Raw genomic sequence first — 15,079 nt, 5'->3', positions numbered from 1 at the left:
ACATTTTCTAAAATATGCATGTACTAGTTATATTCTAATAACATATAAGTGAGTATGAATACAAGTTTCTCAAAGCTTGAAAGTGGAATAAATAATTAATCAAGCAACTGAATAATTAGGTTTTTTTGGGTTGGGTTGGAAAAATTATAATTTTCTTAATGTTTTATTTGAATTAAAAAATAATTTTGAGATAATTTAAGAGAAAAATGTGAGGAGAATCAAATTATTTTGATTAAGATAAATAGAGTAAAAAATAAACAAAAATATTTTTGTTTTATAAAAATTATGGATATGATTAAAATTTAATTTTTTTAATTGATAAAAAGAAAGATTATAAATTTATTTTTATATTTAAAAATAATTAAAAAATATATGATTTATTTATTTGTATATTTTAATTATTTATTATAATTAAAATATTATTTCTGGTAGAATCTAATATATGATTTTAGAAAAAATACTAATTATATAATATTATCAAAACATACAAAATTGTCGGATATTATAGAGGTACGATCCAAATTGGCTTTGTTCACGTGTTTATTATTTGTTTGAACTTTTTTCTTTACACTACCCATAATTTAAAATCAGAACGAGTTTCACCTACCTTATCAATTAGCTCATACGTATCGTGCACTAAAACATGCATTTGTCTGCTCAATTTCCTACATATCCATAAAAAATTCTTAGATTTATAATTTTATGTACCAAAATCTTCTGTTAGTGATGATCTGAATTATTGCTTCTCAGAATCTCAGATTACTCGTGGGAATTTTGAAGACGAGACCTGCCATATTTCTTCCTGCACCTCTATCACCCTGCAGTGTCTCCATACTTTAGGTAAAAAAGTCTATTTTATCCTTAATAAAATAAAAAATAACTCCTAAGTCCGACACTCCCATAAGCTTCTTCATTGAGTGAGAGTAGCTGTGAACTCCTTTTGTGGGAGAACTCGTGGAAAAAACCATCTTTGATGGCATGAACTAACACGTTAAATGTTTAAAGTATGAACTAACAAAATAGTAAAGTACAAGGATAATGAAAACAAAACTGATATGAATTTTGACAAAAAAATAGTCCAAACCATATGCATTACTCGTTTAATATGGTTTTTGAATTTTATAATTTGAAATACAAATTTGTATTTCGAATTATAAAATTCTAAATGCATTTTAATAACTTTCGAATTATAGTATTAGAAATATTCAAAAGTTAATTTTCTATTGTTCAGACTGGGTTAAAATTAACACTAATTGAACTGTTAGGGATTATTCAGGTCTTGCTACTTGTGGAGGTATTTTCCGTGAGAGTATGAGGGAGTTTATTTGAGCTTTCTCTGCGTTTCTTGATGTTCAGACTGCTTTGGTTACTGAATTTTATGGAGTTATATATGCTTTGGAGGAAACTCAAAAGTTGGGACTTACTAATGTCTGACTGGAATGTGACTCTGTCTTGTTTGTGTTGCGTTGACTGCTAAAACAAATATTCCTTGGATGTTTCGTAATCAATGGAATACTTGTCTTAATTACTGTCGAAAAATCAAGTTTAGGGTTACTCATATTTTTCGTGAAGGAAATGTGTGTGCTGATAAGTTGATTAATTTAGGATTTATTTATAGAGAATTCTTTCATTGGTATAATAGGCTTCCATCTAGTCTGTTCTTAGAATTTTTTATTAATAGGTATAGTCTACCTATGTATCCTTTTTGTTAACATATGAGTTTTGGTCTAGTCTCCCATATTTTTGTATTTTCTTTCTTTTTCTTTTTTTTTAATAATATTTTTTTCATATGATGACAAATGATTGTTGTTACTTGAGGTGTCAGCCTAGCTAAGATGACAAGTAGCATAACATGAAAGTTTTTTATAAAACAAAATTCTATTGTGAATTTTAAATTTTTTAGGACAAATTTAGCTTTTGAATTGTATAATTTGAAAATTAACTTTATGATCCGAATTTTATAATTTGAAAATCATTATTTAATCTAAAAAATACTTCCAAATTATAAAATTCGGAATACAAATTTAGAAAAATATTTTTGAAATTACAATAATTATGGGGTGCAATATGGGGTGCAGGAAGAAATCCCTCAGTCATAATGTCAAATATTAAAGCCACCTTTTCTCTTTGATTTGGAAAATGGATTAATCACGTTTATAGCCATAGTTATCATTACACGACCAAAACAATCACCATGGAGTTGTTATGGAGTTGTTTCAGTTTAAACTTACATATATATATATAATGAGAAAAAAGTATTTTTTTTTTTATGATAATACATCGACTTCCTTTTATTTTTTAAATTCTTTCAAAGTTGACTTTAGAAAAAAAACAATGTAACACTCGTACACTAAAATATGTATCATTCAAAAGAGTTGCAGAAGGTCATTAATTTGATATTACAAATCTTCAATTCTTTTATGGATCCTGTTCAAATGTGTGTTGATATTGAAGTTCACAGTCTCGCTTTACCATCAGGTTCAATGTGTTCACTAAAAAAAGTTTTACAAAAACGCTTACTAAGATCACCACATACATAAACATGAGTCATTATTTTAATATTAACATTGACCCATAATCGATTATCAACCAAGGATAGTCAATTATACTTTAGGAAACACACTTATAATCGATTATGACATAAGGAGAACCAATTATCCTTTAAAAAATTACAATGTGTTCATTCAACAAATTTTACAAAAATCTTTATTAGGATCGCCACTTACGTAAACATGGGTCACCATTTTATATCAACAAGGACCCATAGTGGATTATGACATTGAATAATCGATTATGAACTAAAAAATCATCATAATCGATTATGGCCAACATATAATCGATGTTCTATCAAAAAAGGCCCCATAATCAATTATGGAATTCTTCAAAGACATTGGATATCAATTATCAACTAAAGAAAATACCATAGTTGATTATCATTGCTTCAAACACATTTTCTGTGCTAAAATGTTCATTTTATGTGTAAACCTTACCTCAATTTTGCACCACCAAAGGACCAATGAAAGGGCACCACGATCAATTCACAATTGTCAGTGTTGGAGATCCCAAATTACTAAGATAAAGATTTTTCATAGTATATAAGTAGATGCAAACCTCACCTTATGAATCGGTTTTAAAAGGTTGAGTTAGACTTAAAGTTCACTTCCTAATATGATATTAGAGTCATTTATAACTTATCGTAGCGAAAGTTTGTTGGACTTATCAAGTCACCATCTCATGTACCAGTTGACAAGTCTCGGCATGAGAAATTATTGGAGATCTCACATCAACTAACCATAAAAACTTTTAATAATATATAAGTGAGTACAAACTTTAACAATTTCCATTTGCTAATAGCTAACTTAACTTGACTTTCCCATAATTTTTTCATACTTCTAACAAGAAAGAAAAAAACCAACATCTGCATTTTTCTTCACTCACATTTATTTGCCTTTCACTAAAGGCAAACAACAACTTTATCCACAATTCCATCTCCATAAAACACTTTTTTGAAAACAAACTTAGTGTTAGCGTTTATAAATGAATAAATATTAAAATTACGAAGAATCTTCCTTCCTCGATCCTACCTCATGCAAAATCTTGCTGCTCAATTTAAGGATAAGATATTAATTTTTTAACATCATACCTTTAGTCACTATTTTGGAAAAAATTGTCCTTGATTGTTTTTTTTTAGATATCATGGTTCACCATTTTGTCTGAGTTTATATATTTTAAAGATTTTTTAAAACAATTTGATTTAAATATAAAAATATCTACAAACATCTATAAATACGTACAAGTATGAAAAAATCCACATGCATCTTTTTGTGTGAGTAAGAAGATAGACTTTTCAAACGAGATGAATAGTGGGTACCACCTACCTACCTTCATCCCTTGTAATCCCTACTCGTGTTACCTATAAGAATATAAGCACCATAACAATGAAAAGTGTAGAAAGATTTGAAAGTTAGCAAAAAATGACTTTAAGCTGATCATTATAAAATAAAACAAAAATCAGTTCCATGATATTTTTTTATTTCGTTGTTACATGCTGAAGATGCGAGAGAATGAAATTTTTACTCGTATATTATTGTTATGATGAGTATACCCCAAGAGAAAAAATTCAAAAAAAAAAAACATAGATCTCCTGTGAAAATTTTCTTCATTTCTTATAATTTTCAGAAAGGTTATATTTTTTTGAAATAAGAAAAGTTAAATTCAGTATTTGTTGACTCTATTTTAAGTGCGAAATATTTAATATAATCTGTTGCAGTGAGAGATAAGAGGATAAGGTGTATAGTGAAAGTTTGAATTTTTTGTGTGAAGTGATAAAAAGAGTTTTTGCATTTATGTTGTTTTGGAGTGTTAAGAGTGATAGAAGAGAGAAGAAGAGTATATTTAATGAATTGGGTTGGTTCAGTGTAACAGTTGAAAGAGAGAAATGATGAATTCAATTTGGATTTAGATTTGTGAGGCAGAGAGTGCAGGAAAGTGGCAGAAAGGTATGGAAATTAGCCTAAACTTTGCAGACACGCAGAGGATTGCTTTAAGAAGATTTGATGTGTCCAAAGGATTCACTACATACGTGTCACTCTACATGCTTCTGTCTCTCACCCTTTTTCTACCCCTACCCTTCATTTTACACAACAAAATCACACTTTTATTAAGTCTACTAATTTAACTTACAATGATTTTATTATTATTATTTTAATCAAATGTAGTACTGTTAATTTTAAAATGAAAAAACTGTTCCCATTACTAAATTAATTAATACATTATATTTGCACGAGTTTTGGAGGTAAAAAACTTACTTAACCCGATATTTTTAGTTGTACAAGCTAAGTATTAACTTGCAAGAGTTATATTCTCACTGGTTTTTAGCTCTTGGCCATTTGCTGTGTACAACTCACTGGAAAAGTCCATAATGAGTTCAGAGGAAACCAATGTTACAAGAAAAGGTTCAAGGAAAAGAAGGGATCATTCTGATGATGCTTGTAGGTCACCATCATCACCACCACCACCACCATGTGTCACAGTCACAGAGAAAGAGACCATGGTGAAAGGTAACAACAACCACAACTCCAACAATGAAATTCATGTCTTAATGTCTTCAGATGCACAATATTGTTACTACATGTTGGAGGCCATGCCTCAGCCAGGACCTACATGGTCCACAGCAGGTCCTTGTGTATTGGCTGAGCCAACACCAAGACCAACACCATCACCAACACCAACACCAACACCAACCCTAACACCATCACCAACACCACCCTTTGAGGCCAACCAAGATTCTTCATGCACTTGGTGGCTGGAAGGGCTTGATGACAGTATGACCACAGAGAAACTGGATATCCCATTTGAGGAAAATGTTGTGATGGAAAACTGTGAGGGGCTTGGCTATGAATCAACTCTTGTGGATGCCATAGATCTTAGCTATTGTTGTCCAGATGATTGGTTGGTGATTCCAGCAATGGACCAGGATTTTGGAGACTTGCTAATGCCATAAGAAATTGCTGTTTTTTTGTTGCTTGTTCATATCTTGGACAGTTTATTGCAGCAAATTTAATTATGTGTTTTTTAAAAGAAAATATTATGTAAATTGTATAGTCCTTTTCCTTTCATTGTATTCCAACAAATATTTGTTCATTTCACTGCGTGAAGTTTCCCAGAATTTTCATTTTCCAACCTACTAAAAAACTTCAATTGCTCCTTTGCACTTCAAATTTGTGGAGATGGAATAAGTTTGATGTGGTAAGACTTCAACTTTTTCTTTCAAAACATATTATGTTTCGTTTTTGTATTCTATTTATTATTGTACTTAAATTTTCCGTGAGTGGGGCTCATTTACTAGCTTGGAATTTATCAAATAATAAAGTGCATAATAGAAAAAAGGTATGCCAAATAATTAGAGTGGACAAATTATTAGGTCTGACTCAAAAAATAGTAACTTTAGTTTAAGCAAGTGAATTTTCATGAGACCCATTTAACATCTAGTTCAAATACACTTAAACTAGAACAGTTTATAAATTTATAAATCATTCCATTCAATAATAATAAAAATAATAATTCAAAAAGAATTGAAAATTATATTATTTTATTAAAATATGTATATATATATATGGTTTAATTTTTTTATTCATCTAAAATATAAATAAGGAAGAGTTGACCCATTTTTTTTATTTGACCTGTCGGATTGTGCTGGGCGGTTTGCTTTACCACCTTTACAAATAAAATCTTCGAAGAAATAAGATTTTGTTACTTCAATATGCACTTTATTTTATTTTTATTAATTACTTTTTAATAAATTATATATTATTTGAAAATTAAATAATTTATTAGTTTTTAAATTAATTTTTATTCTTTACCAAATTAAAAATTTATTGATTTTTAAACTAGATTTATTATTTATAAAAAAATTAAATTAATATCTAATTAACTATAAAAAAATTGACTATCAAATTTAAAATTTAAATAATTAGTAATTAAAATATTAGCAACTAATTAAGTACTAATTTAAAAATTATTTATTGTAACGTCTCTATACTTCTTCACTAATAACCATAATCCATACGCTACAAAAAAAAATCATGAAATAGAAATCAATTTTTAGAGACAAAAATAATTAGTTACCAATTATTTAGTTTCTAAATTTGGTTTCTAAAACCTTGGTTGCTAATTAGATACCAATTTAGAAACTATTTAACAATAATAGAAAGTAATTTAGAAACCAATTTTTTTTTAGTTCTTAGAATGGTCTCTAATTTAGTTACTATTGCAACTAATTATTTTGGTCTCTAAAAATTGGTTTCTATTTCATGATTTTCTTGTAGTGATAATCGGTATGAAATATCAAAATAAATATATAAACATAATACAAATGTTTACAATTCTTACATATAATGTTTCAAAATATCTCTCTTTAAGACTTTAAGTATTTACATAAAATTAAAATAATTTTTCAAATATAATATTTTCATCTTCCAACTCTATCACCTGTAATATCATTTGCTCCTGCGTGTAAGTTAGTTATAAAAAAATTCTATATAATTTTAATTTCAAATTAAAACACAAAAAAATCATCAATCTCATACCATTTCTCAAACATTTCACATAACCATCAAGTGTCTATCCAAGAAATTCACAACTCATCTTTCTCATGTCAGACTTCTACTGACGCACAACACATAAACACTTAACTTTACTTCTGGAAGACTCGTGTATTGAAATTAGAATCCTGAAACCTGCATCTGTCATACTACTCGTTGTGAATCCACACAGCCATGTGTTGGAGATCCCACATCGACTAGAGATTAGAGCCTTTCATTGTATATAAGTGGGTGCAAACCTCAACCTCATGAACCGGTTTTATGGGGTTGAGTTAGGCTTAAAGTCCACTTTGTAATATGGTATCAGAGTCATTTCAAGCCTATCCTAGCGAGTATTTGTGTTGGGCCTATCGGGCCGCTATCGGACCACCCATAATATATAGTCCCACGCACGAGTTGGCAGTCTCGGCGTGAGGGGGTGTGTTGGAGATCCCACATCGACTAGAGAGTAGAGCCTTTCATTGTATATAAGTGGGTGCAAACCTCAACCTCATGAGCCGGTTTTATGGGGTTGAGTTAGGCTTAAAGTCCACTTCGTAATACCATGCGCATGGGTTATTTTTTAACAATGAATCTAAAGTTCACATTAAGGCCTTTAGTGACCCGGATTGGACATTTTGTCCTAACACAAGACGTTCTACTGCTAACTATTGCATTTTTCTAGATTACCCTCTTATTTCTTGGAAAAAAAACACATTGTTTCTCGATCTTCTTCTAAAGCAGAATACAGAGTACTCACGACTACTGCTTGTGACCTACAATGGATCAACTATATATTTTGTGGCCTTCATGTACAAATCTCTGATCCCACTAGTGATAATCAATAGGTTTGCCACATAGCTCATAATTCTAGCTTCGATGAAAGAAGAAAACACATTGACATTGTTTATCATGTGATTCGTGAGAAAATGCAGGACTAACTCCTACATCTCCTACCTATTTGATCTTCTAATCAACTAGCGAACATGTTTACGAAAACTCTACAATGGGTCTCCTTGAAAAAATTTGTGAACAAGCTTGGTATCATAAATATACATCATCTAGCTTAAAGGGAGGATATTAAGAGAGTAACACAAATATACAATTATATCACTACAAGAAAATCATGAAATAAAAACTAATTTTAGAGACAAAAAATAATTAGTTAATATAGTGACTAAATTAGATACCACTTTAGAGACTAAATTTTTTTTTAGTTTCTAAATTAGTTTATATTATTGTTAAATGGTTTCTAGATTGATATCTAATTAGTAACCAAGGTTTTTGCTACCAAATTTAAAATCTAAATAATTGGTAATTAAAATTTTGGTAGTTAATTAGATACCGATTTAGAAACTATTTAACAATAATAGAAACTAATTTAGAAATCAATTTCTTTTAGTTTCTAAAATGGTCTCTAATATAATAACTATAACAATTAATTATTTTTGTCCCTAAAATTGATTTTTATTTTATAATTTTTTTTGTAGTGACAGTTTGTTATTTCTAGTTTTAAGTTTTGTAAAACCCTATAAAAAAGGAAGAATTCTTTATTGTATGTGTGAAGAATCATAACAAAAATAAAAATAGAGTTTTGAATTCTTTAATTGTTGATTACTCTTTTTCTTCTTCTTCTCCAATCCCTAGTGCGGGTTGATCTTCAAGGGAGTATGAAGTTCCCTTTTCTTCTTCTTTCTTGAACGTACACACTGAAACTCAAACTTTACCTTTTTCTTTTGATGCATATCTATGTTTACTCTTTTTCTCCTATATTGTTTTACTGCTTTGTCCTTAAATCTTCTCTACCATTTTTCTATATCACTCTCCATTTATCGTGAAGATGGTAATAATAAAGTGGCATGAGATGATTATTTTGCACAATGAAGTTTCTCTGGATTGAAAATGACCCTTCTCCTAACACACGTCACCTGAAACAGTGATAACTAGAATATACTGGTCCAATAATGGAGCTTGGGGCTGCCATGACCTGCAATAAATATTCATGTCATACTCATCCAAAGTCTCTTGCTATTCATTATGATCCATCACATTTTATAAGCATTGTTATGTCAATTAAGCTACACTTTGCAAGTGGCTTATGACTATGCTATTCATTCATTAACCCATGAACCATTTATGTTGCACTTGTTTAAAAATAGACAAGAAAAGACATTTTACAAAAAAAAATGGAAAGTTATTTTTTGTATCAAAATTATTTCTAAAAAGTAGAACACCACCAATTAGACAATAAGAAAAACAAAGTTAAAAAATTAGAATTATCTTTATAAAAAACGGTAGTTTTTTATTTATTAAATTAAATACTAGAAAAAAACGAAATCAATTAATCATATAGAGATAAACAATTCGTTAAGACATCATTAAATAAAAATTAATTTTAAAAATAAAAAAATAACTACTGGTTATATTGACTAAATTTGATAATACTTTATAGTCTACAAAAATTATTAGTATTTAAATTAGTTTTTATTATTGATTGATAAATAGTTTCTAAATTGGTATCTAATTAGTGTTTTAGCTACTGATTATATTTAAATTCTAAAGTTAGTAACTAAAATATTGACAACTAAATAAATATCAATTTAAAAACTATTTATACATAATAAAATTAATTTAGATACCAATAAATTTTTTAATCTTTAAAATAATATCTAATTTAATTAATATAGTGATTAATTATTTTTTATTTTTAAAATTATTTTTTATTTAATAATTTTCTAGTGGTCATTTTATCTTTTGTAAAAGTAGTTTTTAGATTATCTATTCTAGAAGTTTTTTGAAAGAAGCTTTCTAACACTTCCAGAATAAAATTTCCGGAACATATGAAATACCTTATTGAATATGAGCTTTCAAGAATGAGATATTCGAAACATATGAAATGATGAACTTTCCATAATTTTTTTTATAAACAAACCTTTTGGAACATATATGACAATTAGTAATAATGGGGTGGAGGAAGAAAAAGTCATAAACTACCAAATTAACTATTAAGGAAATAATAATTATAAAATTATATGCAATTATTGTATGTAATATTTGATGATATTGTACCCAATTATATGCAATTAATTTAATAATTATAGAATCTCATGATTAGTATCCTACCTAATTAGATTGTAATTTGGGAGAGAGAAACTCCCTATATATTCCATATACATGACTGATGTAATATACACATAAGAGAATAAGAAACATTTTTTCTTCTTACCATTTTTTATCATTTCTTATATGGTATCATAGCACCGATCTTGGTGCCCTGACAGCCTCTCCATTTTTGTCCCCTAAATAAAAAATCATGTCTGGCAAAGAAGACACCAATAACGAGTCCGATAGAAACCTCGTACAACACTTTAGTGCCGAACAAATTCAACAATTGGCAAGGGCTATTTACTCGCTCAACAATAACGGTAAAAGTGACACGTTTGTTAGCTCTGCAGGTCTGCTTGCCCATAACTCCTCTTCTAATTCTGCTTTTACGAAACCATGGATTTTGGATAGCGGAGCAACCCATCACATTGCATCTGATTCACAATTTTTCACACACACTTCATCATCATTTATTTCAAATGTTAATCTGCCCACAGGCTCAACTGCGCCCATCTCATCTACAGGCACAATTAAATTCAATGACAAAATCACTCTCAAAGATGTTCTTTGTGTTCCTTCTTTTAATTTAAATCTCATGTCCCAGTTCACTAAATTGTTGTGTCGTTTTTACTCCACATGGTTGCGTTTTACAGGACTTGGCTACGGGGAGGATGATTGGCTCGGGTAAACAACACGCAGGTTTATACTACATGTCCCCTCTTCCAAACCAAGCCCACGCATCTCAAATATCGACCGATCCTGATTTATGGCATAAGCGCCTTGGACATCCTTCTCCTGTCTACAACTTGTATCTTCCCTACTACCTATCCCTATCAGTAAAAATCTCATTCTCATTCATAATCATTGTAGTATTTGTCCCAAAGCTAAACAGACAAGGCTACCCTTTCCTTTAAGCACAATAAAATCTCATTCTCCATTTAATCTATTGCATTGTGACATTTGGGGTCCTCATAAAACCCCAACTCATTTTGGAAAACGTTTTTTTCTCACTATAGTCGAGGACTATACTAGATGTACTTGGCTATTTCTTATGAATCACAAATCTGAAACCCAACATCTCTTAGAGTCATTCATTACATTTGCACAAAATCAATTTCAGGCATCTATTAAAACCATCCGCGTTGACAACGGACTGGAATTTATTTCAATGTATGATTTTTTTCTCAAAAAAGGTATTGAATGTCAACGCACTTGCGTTTACACTCCTCAACAAAATGGGGTAGTAGAACACAAACATAGACATGTTTTAAACACAGCACAAGCCCTCCTATTTCAGTCCAATTTACCATTAGAATTTTGGGGAGAATGCGTTTTAACCGCCACATATATCATTAATCGCTTGCCATCAGCTTTACTAAAAAATAAATCACCTTTTGAGCTACTATATAATCAATCACCTTCACTTTCTCACCTTAAAACTTTTGGTTGCCTTTGTTACGCAACTGTTGTTTCACCTATCCGTGTGCCCGACAATGCATCTTCATTGGTTATCCTCACAGTCAAAAAGCATACAAATTATTTGATATAGATGCAGGCACTTTTTTTACAAGTCGGGATGTCATCTTCCATGAAAGTGTTTTCCCATTCTGCCAACAGTCACAGACACAATCCTCACCTCCATTACAAGGTATTTTGCCCACTATTGACATTGACTTACCCATTCCTGTCCAACATTCACTCGATCAACCTTCTTCTCTTACTCATCACAATGCACCTGAACCTCCATCAAACCAACCTTTTTCTCCTACTCGTCACAATACACCTGAACCTCCATCAAACCAACCCTCTTCTCCTACTCGTCACAATGCACCTGAACCTCCATCAAACCAACCTTCTTCTCCTACTCGTCATAATACACCTGAACCTCCAGTAGACCAACCTTCTTCTCCCATGCCAAGAAGTTTAGCACCCATTACCAAACCTTCTCCAATCGACCTTCCTGTTCGACGATCCAGTCGCACATCAACCCAACCTTCCTGGCTTCAAGACTACGTAACGGGATCCCAAGCCAATCATTCGACCACTGCCCAAGACCGACAGAATGGAACCAGGTATCCTATGCATCATTTTCTTTCTAATTCACGATTTTCTTCTACACATAGTGCATATCTTGCTAACATCACAGCCACCAAAGAACCTCACACTTATGCTCAAGCTATCCTTGATCCAAATTGGTTTACTCACCAGCTAGATGTGCAAAATGCCTTCTTACATGGCACATTGCATGAAATTATTTACATGGACTTGCCACCCGGACATCATCGACAGGGGGAGAACATTGTATGTCGACTCAACAAATCCCTTTATGGTCTCAAACAAACATCTCGAACATGGTTTTCAACATTTTCTCATGTGATTAAATCTGTAGGATTTCAACAGTCCAAGACAGATTACTCTCTATTCACAAGACAGAATAACTCATCATTTACTGCCCTTTTGATTTATGTGGATGATATTCTTCTGACAGGAAATGATTTGACAGAAATTCAGCGTGTTAAAGATTGTTTATTACAACAATTTCGCATTAAAGATCTTGGAGACCTAAAATATTTTCTAGGGATTGAATTTTCCCGTTCCAAAGCTGGTATTTACATGTCCCAAAGAAAATATGCGCTTGATATTTTGCAGGATACGGGACTCACAGGTGCTCGTCTAGACAAATTTCCAATGGAACAATACCTAAAACTCACACCAGACGATGGAGAGTTATTAAAGGATCCAGTCAAATACAGGCGACTCGTGGGACGACTGATATACCTCACGGTTACTCGGCCTGACATAGCATTTTCGGTTCGGACCCTAAGTCAATATATACAGGATCCACGGAAACCTCATTGGGATGCCGCAATTCGAGTCCTAAAGTACATCAAAGGATCACCAGGACAAGGATTGTTATTGCCATCCGAAAACAATCTGACATTGACAGCTTATTGCGACTCAGACTGGGGAGGTTGTTAGACAACTCGGAGATCAGTATCTGGATATTGCATTTTTCTTGGTTCATCTATTATCTCATGGAAGTAAAAAAAACAGACAAACGTATCAAGATCATCAGCGGAAGCAGAATACCGCGCAATGGCCAATACTTGTTTGGAGATAGTTTGGTTGCGATATCTGTTGCAGGATTTAAAGGTGTCATGTAACTTGCCAGTTCAACTTTTCTGTGACAATCAAGCGGCATTACATATAGCAGCAAACCCAGTATTTCATGAACGCACAAAACACATTATAGACTGCCACATTGTGAGAGAAAAATTACAAGATGGGATAATCAGTCCTTCATATGTACCGACACAGTATCAGCTCGCAGATATTTTTACGAAGGCATTGGGCAAGGAACGATTTTTGACGCTACGACACAAGTTGGGGGTTCTTGATCTTCACCTACCAACTTGAGGGGAGTATTAAGGAAATAATAATTATAAAATTATATGCAATTATTGTATGCAATATTTGACGATATTGTATCCAATTATATGCAATTAATTTAATAATTATAGAATCTCATGATTAGTATCCTACCTAATTAGATTGTAATTTGGGAGAGAGAAACTCCCTATATATTTCCTATACATGACATATTGTATAAGATGAGAACTACTAAAATACCCATAAGTAAAAAGTTAAAAACCAACTCTGTTTATCTCAGTTATTCTCATAATTATCTATGAATTTTACCTACAAATTTGAATCCGTAGGTAAATTCAGCATTACCTACGCATATTACCCATGAACAATATTATCTACGGATATTATCCACATATCTGAATTTGTAGGTAAATTTGACATTACTACTAACTATTATCCACGAATTTCTATTACCTATTAACTATTACCCACGGATCTCTATTACCTACCAACTATTACCCACAAATCTCTATTACCTACAAACTATTATTCACAAATTTCTATTACCTACTAACTATTATCCATAGATCTCTATTACATACCAACTATTATCCACGAGTTTCTATTTACCTACCAATTATTATCCACAGATCTCTATTACCTATAAACTATTATCATAATAATTATATACATAATATTAAAAATATTATTATAATATAAATAATTATAAAATCATAACTAATATTATATAACTAGTTATACATATTATTAATATTATAAAATTAATAATATTAATATAATAATATAAATAATTTTATTAATATTATATTATTAATATAAATAATATTAATAGTATTAATGATATTAATAATATGAATAAAATTAATAATAATAATATTAATAACATAAATCAAAATATTAATATCATTAACATTTTTTATAATATTTAATAATAATAACAATACTAATAATATTTAATAATATTAATAATATTTAATAATACTAAATTTATATAGATTGTCTTTACTTAAAACTTATTAACACAAATGTCACTTAAAAAAATTATTATCTATATCAATATTTTTCACATTATTTTTCATCTCAATTTTTCTCTACTTCTAAATTATAATAAGAATTATTTTAACAACCAATAAACACACCATTGATACATCATATTTATCATGCTGATGGAATGTTTGTGTTATTTTCTCATCAATTAAGATTGTGTTTTTAATGTAATTTTCGAAGTTATCAAAAGGAATGAAGACCCATTCGATGCTCTTGACATGGATGCTAGCAATGAGAATTCCTTGGAAGCTGATGCATTTTTACAACTTATAGCAAGTTTTGGTATTGCATCTGGTTTTAATGATGAGGAGTTATCTAGGCTAATTCCAGTGGTATCTCCACGTCGTCAAAGTGTTAATTTGTGTCATTACCTTGGGTATACATATTTAAGTTATTCACAAATTAAAATATTTGTATACAATATATGTACCGTAAACTAGAGTCAATGGCCATGT

Source organism: Phaseolus vulgaris, chromosome 8 (assembly GCF_000499845.2).
Source record: "Phaseolus vulgaris cultivar G19833 chromosome 8, P. vulgaris v2.0, whole genome shotgun sequence".
Taxonomy (NCBI): domain Eukaryota; kingdom Viridiplantae; phylum Streptophyta; class Magnoliopsida; order Fabales; family Fabaceae; genus Phaseolus; species Phaseolus vulgaris.
This window is presented reverse-complemented; position numbering follows the sequence as displayed.